Below are 18052 nucleotides of genomic sequence, written 5' to 3'. Positions count from 1 at the left end.
TGACCTGAGTCTGTAGCTTTGTCTACTGTACCATTCTATCCTTGATGAAATGCTTGCAAGAAATGTCCAGTGAATCGTCTGTGCGTTTATTCACTTGTTAATCATCATGAATTTACTAAGCCCTTATTTTACCCAGAACTAGTAGTTCTAGGCAAATTGACAATGGAGTAAGAGGAAAAATCCTCACACTGAAGTCTAATTCCCTAAGACAATCAGTCTTTTGGGAGTTGTGTGAGTTTTCTCATGGTGCTGTAACAAATTATCACAAACTTTGCTGAAGACAGCACGTATTTATTATGTACAGTGCCGGAGATCAGAAATCTCCAACGAGTCTCACTGGGCTAAACTCAAGGTGTTGGCAGAGCTGTGTTCCTCCCAGAGGCTCCGGGGAAGGATGCCTTTCCTTGGCTTTTCTAGCTTTTGGAAGCTGCCTACAGTCATTGGCCCCCAGTGTGATCCCTCCCTCCCTCTTCATTGCCCCATCCTAACTGCCCCCATCATCTCTGACACTCTCTTCCCTTTTTCTTTGCCCGCGTGATGGCATGCAGCCCACGTGGGTAATGCGGGATAACCTCTCCATCTCAAGACCCAACGTTCAATTGCCTCTGCAGCTGCCTTTCGACATGGAAGTTGAGATATTTGGAGGTTCTCGGGTTTAGGACTTAACTACCTTTGGAGGACTGTTACTCTGCCTACCACAGAAGTCGCAGGCAAAGCAGTCCAGAGACGTCACCAACAAATGTGAAGAAAGAAAGATCGCAGAGAACTGATGCTTGAGCCAAGCTGTGAGGGATGTGAGAAGTTCACCAGCCAATGCCGGTAAGTATGGGACATGACGAGTAGAAAGAATAGCATGTTTTAAACCTGCCCGCGTAGGAGAGTGAGCACGTGGCACTGCTGGGGAATGCCGGGTTGCTTAGGATGCCTGTTAAAGATTATCGGTCTATTAAAATATCTTTCCTGAACTCTCAACAACTTGCACACATAAGCCAATTAGGATAAAAGATGCAGTGAGATATCTCAACTAACCCCAGGTATATTGTAAAAGCTGTACTTTTTCATAGAGGTTTGAAAGAAGAATATCATGAAAGATAGAGGTTTGCAGTTTAAGTCTATTATTGAGGGCCTTGAATAATCAGGGAAGGTCAGGTGGTGGGGACTGGCCAAATAGGTTGTTTGGAGAGAGAAGCCTGAAGGACAAGAAATGGTTACTTTAAAAAGGGGGGAGGGGGTTACAAAAAGCATAATCTTTTTTTTTTTTTCAAGGTTTCAACTATGTGATTTCACAGAGGAGACACATTCCCTGTTGCCAACCAAATCCTAGAAACTGCTTGATTTAGATTCATCCAACAGTGATTCTCAAACTCCATCCTGGTAGAACACCTTATCTGAAAAGTCACTTTGAGTGGTCCTTGGCTGTACTTAGTCAATATGATCTTTTCCCAGTTCACAGAAAAGAGAACAAACAAAAAAAAGATTTTGTTTCCATTTAAAATTTTTCTTCCTTACCTTTTTTTTTTTAAAGCCTTCCTTGACTTTCCTGTTAGCAGCTACATATCCAAATGAATCGGTGGTAATAAATGGAAAAATGCAGATATGGTGCTAGGTTTTGAGACGTAAAGAACTACAATCTGCATCAAAGAACCCTATTTCTGATTTGCTATGAATAGATGTGCCCACAATTTATCGGGCCCCATAAAGAACATCATGATTCCCGTTAGGCTGTCATCACAATTTGCACGACTGCTACGTTTTTATCAGCAAATAGTTATTGGTACTAATTATGTCCTAGGTTGTTATAAAATCAAAGGATATGGAAATACAGAAACTATTATGAAAGTACAGTTTTAGGCCCTGGATCCAAAGACAAATTAGGCAAGATTAATTCCTTAGGCATCCTTCAATTTACTATCAAGTGATTTATTTGCATCCTTTAGCTCTATAATTTTTAATCCTCAATACTAATTTTGTATAAAGAGAACCAGGAAGAATACATAGCACATGGTATTATTTCGGCCCACGAGAGTGGGAGAAATAATGCAACAAGGTGAAAGGCTTGCGGCTAAGTTGCCTCTGATTACATAGCTACTAACTGGGAGGACTAAACTTGAAGTACCATCAACCTAGGTCCAAAGCCCTTGCTCTTTGCACCCCGCAAAAGCTGCCTCCCTCTAGTCACCGGGAGGTCCAGTGATGGGCTGTGACCGGCAGCTGGGACCTGGGTTATGACTGTCACACATCTTCTGTGGTCCATGCTGGAGCCACTGAGGGTACTAGCAGATGGCCTTTTGTGCAGTTGACTGAGACCCACATAAGCCACACAGTGTATGCTTTTTCCGTGACGCACCCTTGACCTTCTGAGGCAGGCCCTCTTTGCCAGAGTCTGATGCTGGGGCCCCTCCACCCTGCCCCTCTGGTTACCTTGCACTGGGAGGAAGCGAATTTAAGTGGCCCAATCTGGAAAATGTCAACTACAAACTGCTTTTTTTGGAGACAATCATTATGGAACACTGAATACACACTTTTGTGCCAAAGTTATCCCAATAAGGACATTTCAGCATGATAGAATATTTAAGTTTTGTGAAATATTTATCTAGCTAAACTACGGTGTGTGAGGGGGCTGGGGGAAGGGTAGTTCTGGCTCAAGTGCGTGGTTTCAGTGTTTCCGTACTTTCCTCAAGATCGGATATTGTCTACGAAAGAGGTGCTGGATGTCCTAATCCCTGCACTTGGCAGCTGTTTAAATGGTCACATTCACCTCAACTACAGGGCGTGAAGGCTGCGAGGTCAGTCGAATTTCTAAACTTAGGGCAAGAGATATACACCGGGACTCCAGTAGGCAAGCTTGGCTGGTAGGAGAGAGGAGAGAGTAGATACGGAGTTTTTCTCACTGAGAACAAAGTCCTCTAAAGTTATACTCGATTGTATTAAAGTTGAGATAACTTTCCATCCTCTCGGCCTGGGTTGCTCCTATAGGCAGTCCTATGTCTGCCCGGTTTGGGTCATCTCAAGTTGATCCGTTCTGTTAATATTTTGATGCAACATCATTTAGGGTATTAAACTGATGTGATTTCCCCTCTGACGGGTTAGGAGACTTCCCTCTTTCATGTTTGGGGATAAGACGCTACTTTTCTGTGACACGAGACAATATTTCCATGTTGTCTATAAAATAATATGTTTTACACAACAGCCAAAACAAACAAACGAACAAAAAGCTGCTGGTGTCTCGAAAAAATAATGGCTAACGTTTATTACGTGTGTGTCAGCTATTGTTCTAAATGCTTCACAAATATTTGCTCATTTCTTCATCACTGAAAAAATCTTGGGTGGTAGATGCTATTGGTATCCCCACTTTCCAGTTCAAGGTCGAAGAGTTACGGAAGTTGGTTGGAGATCATAAGCTTTTTAAATTATCCAGAGGAGTCTGGACACAGGCAGACTTCCTCCAGAGCCCACCCTGACTTATTGAACAAGAACTATGGAAGTTTTAAGAGGCCGGGCATGGCGAATGATAGTTGCCAGTCTGGGCTGGAAAGTGTTTTAGTGGTCACATCCTAGCGAAACCCCCTTATCTGGCAGTTCAAAAGCGTATATAGTGGAGCCCTAGACGCCTCCTAGTGGTACCGCAGGCCCCCTGTGAATTCTGAGGATACATCACTAGGGTTTTGGCCCATACTGGTTCTCCTTTTATCTGTTACCCATTTTATGCTTCTCCCTATGGCTTAATTTGAATAACGGTTCTCTGGCTTTAAAAGTGGGAAAGCTACTGTCCTACTTATAAAATCTTGGTGTGAGCATCCAGCTGTCTTCTCATACCTTCCCGCAGTGGAGAACTTATTACCTGGTAGGATTGCTTATTCCAATTTCTGATATATCTATATATATTAGAAATACCTTTGCTTTTTAAACCAACCTTTATAGAAGGCTCTATTAAACATCGATTGGGTTAAATTGGCTGATGGCACTCACCCCTTCTCTACCTTGACTCGTTTCCCGAGGACTTCTTTTCCCACTTACTGAGAGACGAGTGTCGAACACTCCCACTCTAACTGTGGATTTGTCTATTTCCCTTTTCAGTTCTGTCCTTTTTTATTGCATGTACTTGCGAGCTCTGTGGTTAGGTGCATAAACATTTAGGATTTTTGTGTCTTCTTGGAGAATTGACCCTTTTATCATCGTGTAATGCTTCCTTTTTCCTCTGGTAGTACAGCCCATTCTACAGTCTACTTTTTCTGATATTAATGTAGCTACAGCAACATTTTTAAAATTAGTGTTTGCATGCTATATCTTTTTCCATCCTTTCCTTCCATGTCTTTCCATATAAAAGTGTGGAAAACATGAAAGTGGGCCTTGTTTTTGTATCCAGTTTGATAATCTCTGCCTCTTAATTTGCATGTTTAGGTTGTTTATAGGTACTTTAATTATTGGATATGGCATGATTAATATTCACCATCTTGCTAGCCATTTTCTGTTTGTTTCATCTGTCTTTTTTCCTTTTTTCCCCTTACTTTGTTTTTTTTTTCTGAAATTACTGAGTATTTTTTTTTTAATTAATATTTATTTATTTTTGAGACACAGAGCGTGAGTGGGGAAGGGGCAGAGAGAAAGGGAGGCACAGAATCTGAAGCAGACTCCAGGCTTTGAGCTGTCAGCACAGAGCCTGTCTCCGGGCTGGAACTCACAGACCCTGAGATCACGACCTGAGCTCAAGTCAGACACTTACCTGACTGAGCCACCCAGGTGACCCCTGAGTATTTTTTTTTTAATATTTATTTATTTTTGGGAAAGTGCAAGCGAGGCAGGGCAGAGAGAGGGGGACAGAGGATCCAAAGCAGCCTCTGTGCTGACAGGCTGACAGCAGCGAGCGTGATGTGGGGCTTGAACTCCTGAACCACAAGATCATGACCTGAGCTGAAGTCTGACGCTCAACCGACTGAGTCACCCAGATGCCCCACTGAGTACTTTTTTTAATGAGTCTATTTTATCTTTACTGTTGGCTTATTATTTATATATCTTTAAAAAATGTTTGCAGTGGTTACATTAGTGTTTATAACACACATTTAGCGAATCAGCATCTCCCTTCAAATAACATGATGCCGCTTCAAATGTAGTTTAAATACCTGAAACAATAGTCCACTTTCAGATCCTCCCTCCCATCCTTTGTATTTGTGCTATTGTCACGCATTTCACTTTCACACATGCTACACCCACATTGTGCATCACTGCTGTGATGTTCAAACCATCTTTTTGAACATCAAAAATAAGAAAAAGTGAATTTTATATTTATCTTCACTTAAATCATTTCTGGTACTTTTTTTTTTTTCTCTATATAGGCTCAAATTTCTGTCTTGTGTATTTCTTCTGGAAGGAAGAATTGCCCTGAACATTTCTTTAGGTCTGCTAGAAATGAATTATTCCAGTTCTTGTCTGATTAAAAAAAGGTCTTTATTACGCAATAATTTTAAAAAATATTTTCACTGGGGATGGAATTTTAGTGGACATTTTTTTTCTTTCAGTACTTTAAAGATGTTACTCCATTATCTTCTGACTTGCATAGTTTTCTGACAAAAGTCTTGCACTTATTTATCGCATAGGTCTTCTCCTGCTGACGGCCTTCAAGATTTTTTTTCTGTCTTTGGTTTTCATAGTTCGACACGTGTAGGAGTGTATGTATGTATGTTTCGTATTTATTCTGCTTCATGGTCTCTGAGCTTCCTGGATCTATAGTTTTGTACCTTCCCCATCTGTTATCTCTTTAAATATTCTTTATGCTCTAATCTGTCTCTCTTTTCCATCTGAAATCCAATGGCATATGTGTTAAGTCCTTGATATTGTGTTGCAGCTCTTGGACAACCTACTTCTTCCCCTACTCTTTTTTCTCGTTGCCTCTCATATGGTGGAACTTCTATGTATTACCTTCAGGTTCTCTAATTCTTTCTTCAGCCGCGTCAATGTTCATCAAAGGCTTTCTTCGTCTCTGTGCTTTTCATTTCTAGCATTTCCATTGGATTCTTTCTCAAAATCCCCATCCCCTGCTGAAATTATCTGTCTGATCATGCCTCTTATGTATCTTTTCCACTAGAGTCTTCAACATCTTGACCAGCTGTTTTAAATCCCCCAACATTTTCAACATCTGTCTCATTTCTGAGTCTGGCTCCATTAATCACTTTAATTTTATCTGATTTCATGATGGGACATTGTTTTTACCTTGTTTCTTTGTAGGCTTCATAATATTTTTATGTGACAGTAGAGACAGCTATATAGTTTTTATGCCTGGAAATGGGTATGCCTTTCACTAAGGCTTTTAGGGAAAGGGGGTATTGGTTTGAGTCAATCAAGTCAGGAATTACACTCTTTTCAACACTTATTTTGCTCTAGTAACCCTCCCTGCATCACAGGCTTCAAGTTCTAGTGTTCTAGTGTGTTGAGTGTAATGGCTGGTTTGCAGGATAGGTTTCCTCAAGATCTGCCCCACTTTCAGCTCTAGGTCTTCTCTCTTCTCTGACACCTTGAGATGATTGTTTCTCATTCTCTTGTTCACTCTTAGCAGTAAACTGCTGCTGGTGGGGAGGAGGCAGAGGGTATTCTCTCTTGTTCTGGTTGAGATTCAGCCTTAGTTATGTACTGTGTCTCTATGAGACTTTTCCATGATCCTGCCCTTTCTTAAGCTGGAAGAGACCTCTTGGTCTGGGCTCAGGATGTATTTTCCAGAGACAGAAGGACTTTTTCTGCTTCTTTTCCCCAGCTCCAGTGAGTCTTCATTAGTGTGCAGGGCCAGCATTGTTTGTTTTTCCTTACCTATAGGTAGGCTTGATATTTTTGTTCTAGGAGAGATAGGGTAGAAGGATCTCATGCCTTTCTCCTGGTGGCTGCAGGCCCACTCTCTGAGACCTATGTCACGAGGGAGAGTCCCTTAGGTTTCACACTCTGCCTCCAATCATTCTTGTAAGCACTCACTGAGGTCTGCTGTCAGGTGTCTGTTGAGAAGAGCCAGTGAGTGGGTGGAAATTCCCATGGTGCCAGAGGCTCTATAATGTCATGTTACCGCAGTGTGGCTTTTAGCAATGTGTTAAAAATTTTAGTTGAATTATTTTTTTATACATGTTTTTTTAATTTATTTTTTTACTTACTTATTTAGAGAGCATGAGTGGGGAAGGAGCAGACAGAGAGGGAGAGACAGAATCCCAAGCAGGCTCCACACTTGGGGCTCAATCTCACAAACCACAAGATCATGACCTGAGCTGAAATCAAGAGTCGGATGTTCAACTGACTGAGCCACCCAGGAGCTCCAGTTAAATTCTTTTTTAACTGCTTTTATGGCTCCTGGTGGCATATGTCCTAGGTAAGTAAGTGCTCATTCCTGGCTCTTCTTGAACACATGTATCTTTTGATTTAGGGTTAGTTGGTGGTCCTGTGACCTCACTACTCCGGTTCAAAAAACTTTGTGAATTTGTAGATTGTTTGGCATTGTCTTTGTAGTACGCATGGCAGTGCCACTCTCTCCCACTGTCTGTCTACTAAGCAGAGACCTAAAGTCTTTGACAACATTCTTTTTGATGGATTCACAGACACTAAATGGGAGTTTTACTTGGGGCTTTCTCTCTGTCATCCACGAAGTCTAATCCAATAAGCACTTTTGGACATCTGGGACTCCCAAATCTTACCTTCAACCAGCTCAAAGTCTACTGGGAGCAGTAAATGCACCAACAAGTAATTTTTGAATAGCAAGTAAGTGCTAAGGCAAAAGTAATCTGTGCTAACAAATGAGACGGGCAGATGGGGCACAGCCCAAGTAAGAGACAAAGGAGCTACATTAGTTCTTAAAATAAAAACATTGCCTAGTGCAGAAATATGGGTAGGACCATCTAAGAAGAAGAAGCAGAACAATGTGAGTCATGGAATTAGCATAATTTTTACTTTAACATAATGATATGGAGAGAATCATATTATGTCCTAGTCACAGACTCTCGTGTTAACACTGTTTTAAGGACAATTCAGACTTCTTCTTTTTTTCTGGCATATATATTTTTATATTTGAGTAAAATGAAATAATGTAGTCTATTCTGAGAGATTTGATAACTGATAATGTAATGATGCTGAATAATTCACTTTTCCTATTGTTGAACATTTAGGCTTACTTTCATTTATTTTGCTTTCATACATGAGACTGTTATAAATACACTTTACATGTAAAGTACCTTTTATATTCTTCTTGGATCATTTCATTGGATATATATTCATATGAGAAGAATTTCTGAATTAAAGATGGCTTTCAACAATTTGATACATGCTACAGGGTTGCTTTTTAAAGTAGTAGTACCAATATTTATTTTCTCATTACCTTATGAAAGTGCCCATCTCATCACATCATCACTTGCATTAAAAAAAAAGTGGCTAATTTGATAGGTACAAAAAATGGCATGCCACTCATTCTTAAAAGTTGGCACTAATTTGAATATGATATTAAAATATTTCTATTAGCCACTTTGCTTCCTCTTTTATGAATTCTGTTTTCATGCCCTTTGTCCATTTATATATTGGAATGTCAGAGTTTTGGCTTCCTCTTTGGAGTTTAGGTTATGGCATCATATTTATTGGCTCTAAATATTGTGAAATCGGCCACTTAGCATTCTATATCAAGAACGATCAGATCTGACTGTTCAAAACTGCCTTTGGAGCTTTTTGAAAAATGCATTCCTGAGCCCTCTCCATGGAAACGTTGATATAGTTGCTCTAGGGCAAGGCTCAAGAATCTGCAGAAAAAATCCAGAGGTTCTGATGTATCAGCCCGGTTCAGGAAGGCCTTCTCTTGTTTTCCATGCGTCAGATGCTCTCCTTGGTTATCCTATTATACCTCCCAGGTTCTGCTCTTCACCTGGTAGTAAGCTGGGTGAAGGCTGCATTCTAGAGGATGAGCCTGGTGAATACTAGAGAATATAGAACATTGGCTTTTCACTTGCATTGGGTTTAAGTCCTCACTTTGGTGCTTTTGCTAAGTTATGGGACCTGGGTCATACTTGGATCATTTTCATTTTATCCTTAAATGGAGAGAATACTATAATCTATGATTACTACTCTACCTCTAAATCAAGGCTACCAGTTAAGGAACTTGGGTCATGTTCTCAGGATAAGGTATTAGGGGTCTAAAAGAGTCGGAGGGAACAGATGGATCTAAGAGACATTAGGAGGAAAGAATTGAAAGGTTACACTTTAATGACACTTATGGAACGCTTAACTGTGGCAGGTACTCCAGGAAGCACGTACGTTATGTTATCCTGTCGGATCTTCACGCCGACTTTGAAATGGGTGCGACACTCACTTTATACACGAGGAAACTGAAATTCAGAAAGGTTAAGTGATTTGCCTAATCTGACATGCCTGGGAGAATGGAGTCATCATTTACTGATATGGGGAAGATTATAGGAAGAGCAGGGTCGGGATGAATGTCAGGAGCTCAGTTTTCCACGTGGGAAGCTTGAGATCTTCATTACACGTCAAGTGGAGATATAAAGAAGACACTTGCACGTAGGATTGTGGAGTATGGGGGCTAGAAATATAAAGTCGGAAGGCATCAGCACGCAGGTTAAGGCAATGGGAAAGAAGGACTCTAAGCGCGTGGTGAGGACAGATGAGAAAGGGAAGGAGGTCCACGGTCTGAGCCCAGGAACATTAGTGTTAAGAGGTCCAGAAGATGAGGGAGAAACTGGCAAAGGAGATTGTGAAGAAGCGGTGAGTGACAAAGAAGGAAAGTCAGGAGAGGGTGGCATCTTGGTAGGCAAGTGAGAAAAAGAATAAATGGTTGATAAGGATGTGTCAAATGAATGCATGATATGTCTGGGCAGAATTCAAACCCAGATCTCTTTGACCCCGAAGCTTAGGCATTCTTATCCAATAGACCAGGGGTCCACAAACGTTTAAAGGGCCAGATAGTAAATATTTTCGATTTTGTGGCCCAATAGGCAAAATCGAGGCTCTTACATAGGTACTTATATAAACCATTTAAAATGGAGCCATTTAGGGGCGCCTGGGTGGCTCAGTGGTTAAGTGATGGACTCTTGGTTTCAGCTCAGGTCGTGATCTCATAGTTTGTGAGATCAAGCCCTGTGCCATCAGCTCAGAGCCTGCTTGGGGTTTTCTCTCTCCCCTTTCTCCCCCTGCCCTCAAAATAAATAAATAAAAACTTAAAAAAATTTTAAATAAAATGTAGCCACTTAAAAATATGAAAACCATTCTGAGTTCAAGGGCCTTAAAACAAAACAAAGCAAAAACAGGTTGCTGGCCCACAGCTTGCTGATTTCCGCACTGCACTCTATTATTCCTTTTAATTCCAGAAATATTTATTACTGAAGATAATAATACTCAGGCATCATCACCTTAACCAGCTATCTTGATCTCACATAAAATTCTATAATAAGTCTTCTCGACTCTTCTCAGCAGGACCATAGTTTACCTTTTATTTTCTTTATGTAAAGGGGGGCCTGTACCTAATTCAGCAATTTTACTTCTTCCAAGACACTATTTCTTGTTCCATTTTGCTTAGCTGCATAGTTGGTCAAGAAACAGAGCACGAAAGCAAGCACAGAGTTTGCAAGAGTGCATCTGTCATAGACTGTAGCCTCCAAAGTGGGTTTCTGACCTGAGGGCATCATGGAGGGGAAAGGTATTTCCCCCTCTTTTTCTCTCTGAATGTCAAAAGAGAATCTGGAAACCTCAGTGTAGGCACAGATATTTTCCCAAGGGGTGACACAAGGGACGTCATGGTGAGTCATGACTCCTGCATATGAACTCTGCCCACAGAAGCACTGTTTTTAGGAAGATAAAGTTCAAACTTGGTAACATCGATTTCTGTTTCTCTCAACTTTTTTTCTGCCAAAAATCAGCTCCATGACCTAAAATCATGTACTGTGTTTATCTCCTCTCTCTGTGCTTTCTCTATCTCCCCAACCCCCTAAATCCTACAACCATGCGGACCATTCACAGTGGAGTGTCCTACCTCACGAGCCACTTGTGTTTCCTTAAGGCCACTCTCTACCAAACTGTTCTGTTAGGACAGATTGACTCATTAGGGAGAAAATCACAGCACACATTTCTCATTCACTTCTCAGGACACGCGTATTTACAGATATTTCCAATCAATCAGGAAATGATTGCTACTAGAAATTTTCCTGAAGTCAACCCGCCTTCTTGGCATTACTCCTATATGGAAAAACAGCTTAATTATCATAACCCACCACCTTTGTTGAGCAGCCTCTGAATGCACAGGATGATCAAGGGTGTTAAAGTCCTGGGCTCAGACAGGGCAGCCCCCATCCACTTAGGTCTGGAGTCCTTCTGTAGCTATGTTGTATCTATCCTCATCCTGGAATTGGGGATGAGATGCTTCTTCTCCCTGTCTTGTCCTGTTGTTGGCTGGTGGGTATTGCAAGGTCTGGGGGTGATGAATGTCGCACAGACTTCTTTGCTGGTCACTCAATACTGTCTTTCAGAACACCCATCTTCTCTTTCTTCCTGGTTCTGGAGTGTTTCATTTGTCCACATTCCCTGCTACCAGTTCAACTGAGATTTGCTATTTGTCCTCAAGCTTTTGTGACTTAACCAAAATGCTTTGTAAACTATTAGTTCTGTAAATTTGTAATTTTCCTTCTTTAGGACCCAGAACAGAGCCTGGCACAAAGGAGTTAGTCAGTGAATGTATCTTCAGTTACACTAAGGAAGGGGCTTATTAATGTTGTCTGGTTGATCGATTGGAAAGGGGCAGGAAGGAGGTGGGAAGACCAATTTAGAGGCCCAAATAATAGACTGTGAACTCCCGGGGGGCAGGGGATAAATGTTCGCCAACCCAATGAATGATATCAGTGGAGCTTAGCCTGGTGTGGTAGCTGAGGGGGTGAAGCAGGGTAATGTCTCTAAGAAATATGGTGGAGAAGGAAGTGTCAAGCAGGGAGCTGGTCTGACGGAAGATCATCACAGAAGGAGTCAAGATGAAGTCTAGCTTATTTATCTGGATACTGGCAGCTAAACAGTTTGGTAAAGGGAGAGCCATCTGAGAGTCAACAGACATGGGTTCTGGGCTTGTTTCTCTCTCTTCTGTGTTGCTCAGTAAGCTAATTAACCTTCTCGGCCCCAAGTTCCCCACCTGCAAAATAGATCCAACAATACCATAGAGTTGTGAGAATTATTATAATTGTTCTTTTGCATAGTAATGACTCCCCTTGGTGCACAACTTAAGGGCCCACAAATACAGAAATTCCTTGCAAGTAGGCAAACTGAGAGGGAAGGTAATTTTGATGTGAGGGGGGAGGAGCCAGTCCTAGGAAGTTTGAATTCACAAAGTGTGTGCAGGGCTTGCCCCAGTGGGACCTGAGGGCTGGTAACATGTACAAAAGAGTCTTGTCTTCTCGGAACCTGCTTGTAATCTTTGCACAGGCTCATATGTCACTTTAAAGGGTTAACAGGAAACTAGATGTCATCTTGTCAGCCTTCCTGATCTCTTCCAGCTGGAAGTAATCCTGCTCAGCTCTGAGCACCCACAACCCTCCATCTGTACTTTTCTTGTAGCACATTTCTGTCTCTGCCTCCGGCCCTGGATATTAACGCACATGGCTTGTCCCCTCCCTGGACAGTAAGCAACTTGGAGGCAGGAGCCATGGCTTGAGTATTGGTAAATTACACAGAGTTCTGCCAACTTGTCTTGTACTAGTAGAAATTCATTAGTTGCTTATTGATTAGATAGGCAGATGAATGGCCCGATGGATGATGGATGTACCATCAATCTTGTTCAACAATGAATGCTGTGGCCCTCACACAGCACCCGGCCCATGATGAACAATCAACACATTATCTGCTCACAGAATGGACAGAAAGATGCCCTTGATCTTGTTATCACTGATTCTCTAGGGCCAGAAGGCCTGACACTTAGCAGACTCTTAAGAAATAGAGTATCAACTGTGTCCCTGTGTCAGTGTCAACTTGCTTACTTACTGTGTTTCTAAGCTGCAAGAAATCCACTAGCATAGAAAGATATATTAGCAAGTCGGTTTCTCTTAATGCATTCCTCCCCAAAATGGAATAACACTAGGGTTAATCTATGTCATGCTTTTTCCTGAACCTCTAGTCTGTGGTCTGGAGCAGGGGTCAGCAAACTACAGCACCTGGGCCAAACCCCACCCACCTGCTTTTGTGAATAAAGTTTTATTAAAACACAGTCATGATTAGTCACATATTGTCTATGGCTGGTTTTGTGTACAGTGAGAATTGCAATGGAAATCCCATGGCCTGCAAAGCAGAAAATGTTCACTCTCCTACTCTTTAAAAAATTTTTTTTAACATTTATTCATTTTTGAAAGGCAGAGAGACAGAGCACAAATGGGGGAGGGGCAGAGAGAGAGGGAGACACAGAAACAGAAGCAGGCTCCAGGCTCTGAGCTATCAGCACAGAGCCTGATGCGGGGCTCAAACTCATGGACCGCGAGATCATGACCTGAGCCGAAGTCGGCCACTTAACCGACTGAGCCACCCAGGCGCCGCTCTCCTGCTCTTCATAGAAAAAGCTTTCCAACTACTGTTATAGAAAATTGGCTATTATACCCCAGAAAGTAACACCCTCCATGAATGGCTGTGGGGCCACAAGCTAATAGTAAATGGCTGATATTTTTGAGTCTTAATGGTGAGAGGAAAAGTTCTAATGCACCCTTTTCTTGGGAGCAGTGATAGTTTTCACATGCTCCCCACCCTGTTTTCTTCCCATGGGCACTCTCAATTCTGCCCCACAGATGTTAACCTCTGAACAACTGGCATGTACCTCACATGCAGGTTTTACTTCTAGAAAAAAATTAACTTCAGTCCAAAGCAAATATAATTCTCAGTTGATGCAGAATCCAGAGAAAAGACGTGTGAGATTATAAAATGTGACTTGGCATAAAGTTGGCCTCTTAAAAATAATTAACTTAGAGAAAGCATGGTCCCTGACCCTAAGGAGTTCATGATCTCACGGGAAGACAGGCACGATAGCCCACAATTACAGCCGGAGGCAGACTGACAGTGCAGCTTATAAAGCTTAGGATTCAGGGCCCCTCACACACACAGACCCCTTTTGCAGTCCTAGTGATAGGTTCACATGGTCCATATGTCTTGTAAAATTTGCAATAAGAAGGTATTTGAACCCAAATAAGCTGCGTCCAACTTCGTAATACTAATTTTCTGTTCTTTTCCTGAAAAAGAACCCCCTTGGGGTGCCTGGGTGGCTCAGTCAGTCGGGCGTCCGACTTCGGCTCAGGTCATGGTCTCGCACTTTGTGAGTTCGAGCCCCTTGTCCGGCTCTGTGCTAACAGCTCAGAGCCTGGAGCCTGCTTCGGATTCTTTCTCTCCTCCTCTCTCTGCCCCTCCCATGCTCATGCTCTGTCTCTGTCTCTCAATAATAAATAAACTTAAAAAAAAAGTGTTTGAAAAGAACCCTCTTACACTGCATAAGGCTTCATGTCCCATGACACGTGGATCTTCCCCTGATTCCATTATAGCACAGCACTGTTGTAAGGAAGGTGTGCCCTAAGTACTGGAAGGGGAGCCTCTAAGGGTGACTATGGGAATTCGAGGAAGGTGACATCTGATCTAAGGATGAGGGGGACTTCTCTAGGCAAATAATGACATCAGTGGAGGAAAGGCGTGGGGTGGGCATGGGAATTTGTCCCAGGCCTGGAAAACAGCATGTGCGAGTATTTAGGGGTGACAGAGCTTGCCATGTTTTGGGAAACAAATAATATATCATGGTAAAAGAAGAAATGGTCCAAGAGAAACAGGTGGGAAAGTAAGCTTTTTTCTTAGAAGATGAGATTGGGGAAGTAGTCAGGGGCCAGATCCTGAAAGGCGTGACTGGGGGTTTGGATTGTGGCTCATCAGTGATGAGGGTCTATTACAGAATATTGAGTGGGGAGATGGCTTGATTATTATATCTCATCATTAGAGGACCCCTTCAGACATCCAGGACAATTCCTGGTGACCTTGTCAACAGAAAAGGCCTGAGGATGGTGGTGTGGGGGAGAGAAACGTTTCACAGGAAGATGACTTATTCCTGGTTTTATGACTGTGGACTTTGTAAGGGCCAGGCAACTGGACTCCCTAGATTTTCTCCAAGAGTTTTCCACTTCCTGGGCACCAGGGGGATCTCGCCATTCACAGCTCTTCCTGGGCAAGGCTTCACACGCTGCACTGTTCCTCAGACTGTGGGTTCCCCCTCTCAGCTGCCTTGCAGTCTGACCACAATGCGCAGGGAATAAACACCCTCTCCACCAGTGGGCCCTGCCACCATCCAGAGGGCACACGGGACCCACAGAAAGGAAAAGCGAAGAAGAACTTAGTTAATAATAACAATGCAGATAAAACACGGGCGCAAATAATCTGAAAGAAAAAGAAAGAGTTCCTTTTTTAAAACTAGGCTTTTAAATCTAGAGAAATCTGAAGTGTGATTCATCCATAGCCTCTTCACAGGAGTCTCTGTTTCCAGATTTGCCCCCTGCAGCCGTCAGGAAATGTCAATTCATCCTTGTCTCTCTCCTTGTGAACCCTCCAGTGCACCTTACTCTGTCCACATCTCCAAGCAGCGGTCCCTCGTCTCTGCCCTCACTGCCCCAGCTGCATGCTCCTGCAGGCCCACTTAGTTCACCTCCTTCCCCAGGTTCCTGCCACCTCTCTTGACCTTGCTGATTCTCCCCCTTCAGGGATGAGTTCCATCCTGCCTCCTTTCACGTGGCCCAGGCGTGGCTGCTCCGGGAAGCCTTGGGCCTTGGTGTCCCTGCTCTGTGTTCCCATCACACGCCATGTGGGATTCACTTTGCATTAACCACTGCCATCTCTAGTTTCTGGGTAAGGCATGGTGGTGGCAAGGGCTGGCCTCCTTTTAGGGCATTCACATTGGCCGTTCCCACTGTCTAGAACCCCGCCCTCCTGGCTTCTCCCTCACTAGCCCATTCTTACCCGTGACGTCTCAGTTGCAATAACATATCCTTCGAAGAGCTCTTCCTGAATCTCCAAGCCTAGGCTATGAACCAGACCTAGGCCATCATAGTCCTTCTCAAGGCACTTAATGCAATTTATATTATTTACTCTGTGAGTTTTTATTAACATCTTCCTACCCATTAGACTGACAGCTTCATAAATGCAAGAAAGACATCTGACCTCTTGACCGAGTGACCCCTGGGACGTAGTCACAGTAGGAAATCAGTTTCTGAGGAATGAATGGAGTTCCTTAACTTAAAAAAAAATCAGGGGGCGCCTAGATGGCTCAGTCAGGGAAGCCTCTGACTTGGGCTCAGGTCAGGATCTGGAGGTTCGTGAGTTCGAGCCCCACGCTGGGCTCCACGCTGACAGTGCGGAGCCTGCTTGGGATTCTGTGTCTTCTCTCTCTGCCCCTCCCCTGCTCATGCTCTCTCTCTGTCTCAAAATAAAATAAAATAAAATAAACATTAAAAAAAAATCAGGTTGGGGATGGGTCAGTTTTCTGAGACAAGAAGCAACCTCTCCACCAGTTAGTGATACAGAAGATGTATGTGTGTTATTAAGCTTTTCTCTGAGAATAGGGCTTTGCCCTGTTCAAGAAAAATGATAAACTACCAAGAGACAGTTTTCCAGGTGAAAGTTAATGTATTGGTTTGTGTAATCAAGAGAAAGTCATTTGTCCCCACCTTCCCCCTAGACAACAAACAGAACCCAGCATATTTGTTGAGACCCTGATCGCATCCCTATCACGGCTCTGGAAGCGTGCCATTCTCTAAGCGACAAAATTAGGTTAAAAGATGGGGGTTGGTCACATGGTTGCAGATAATGGCCCTATATTTAGAAGTTTTGTTCCAAATATAATCAGATTCCAAAGGCCTAGGAGGGTTTATTTATTTATGAAAACGAAGACCCAGCCCCTTCTAACATCAGGGCGGTAGCTAGCAGCCCGCGGGCACTGGAGCCGTGTCACTCTGAGAAATGACAACACGGCTTCTTTGACCCAGGAAAGTCGCAGCCTGAGATGCTTATTTTTGAAGCAGCATTTATTCTGCTGGTTTAAAACATGCTCCCCTTAGGAATAACCTTCCGGCTGCCCCAGAAATGCTGATCCGTGGATTGTGTAAAGTCAGCCCTCCTGTGCATCTCTCCTGGGGTCTCCTTCCTCATGGCAGAGGGGCATCTAGTCCCCGCCATCCCCCCCCTTGCTGCTCCCTCTTGCTCTTTTCTGAGAACTAAAAATTCTTCCTGAGAAGACAGGAATGAAATATGCATAGAATGCACTCCCAAGAAGACGGGTCTTTTTCTAAAGCAGAGCCTGATGGAAGCCTAGCGGAGACATTGTAAAAGAAACACAAAGGAAAGAAAAGAAATGTGGCTTTTTGCCCAGCCCCCACTCAAACCTCCTTCCTTCCCAAGTTCATGTTTGCTGAGGCCCCTTTCAGTCCATCCTACTTCCTGGGCTGCTTCAGAAATACAGAGACAGGGGCTTGACAAGTGTTTCCGTGTTTGCTTTTTAAGCAAGGACAGGTAAGAAGGGACCCATTCACAGGAGCACTGGTTAGCCAGAATTGCAGGTGGTGGCTGAGCGGAAAGAAATGAAACCCTAGAACACTTCAGTCCTCATGATCCTGTTATCTGCCCTTCTAATCAGAACGTGACTCCTGATTGATTTTGAGGAAAGTTCCAATACCTCGGGCTATTTCCATCCTTCCCTTTTCTCACAGAGTCCACTCAAGTGTGTCTGGTCATATGGCTTCTGGTTTACACTGACTCCTAGTTCCTCTTTCTCAGTGAGACCTGTGAGCTTTTGAAGTGATACATGTGTCTGATGAAGAGTTGGAATAGACGGCTTAGCTCTGTTCTGAGAAACTTACATGTGGCAGCCCTGGTGGGGGAGGCGGGGTGGGAGACTCCGTTGAAAGAAAAAGGCATGGCCTTCCTTCATCCTCACTACGTGTATATATCTATTTTCAAAATAGCACAGGGCGAGTCAGAAGGTGTGAGTCCAAGATCTGTACAACTTGGGGATGCTACTTCCCCTATGGCTCAGTTTCCTTATCTG

The 18052-nt window shown here is 43.1% G+C and overlaps 1 long non-coding RNA gene across 1 annotated transcript in view; it reads left to right on the top strand.

Moving 5' to 3' along the window:
* Positions 1 to 609: 609 nt before the first annotated feature.
* LOC109273138 (uncharacterized) overlaps positions 610 to 18052 on the top strand; it is a 71306-nt gene continuing 53863 nt past the window's right edge. Inside the window, exon 1 of the long non-coding RNA XR_002082839.2 lies at positions 610 to 819. This is a non-coding gene — a long non-coding RNA (uncharacterized LOC109273138). The remainder of the gene's footprint in view (positions 820 to 18052) is intronic.

The sequence above is a fragment of the Panthera pardus genome, unplaced genomic scaffold (genome assembly GCF_024362965.1).
Source record: "Panthera pardus isolate Hobbes unplaced genomic scaffold, ASM2436296v1 HiC_scaffold_7, whole genome shotgun sequence".
Classification (NCBI taxonomy): Eukaryota; Metazoa; Chordata; class Mammalia; order Carnivora; family Felidae; genus Panthera; species Panthera pardus.
This window is presented reverse-complemented; position numbering and strand designations above follow the sequence as displayed.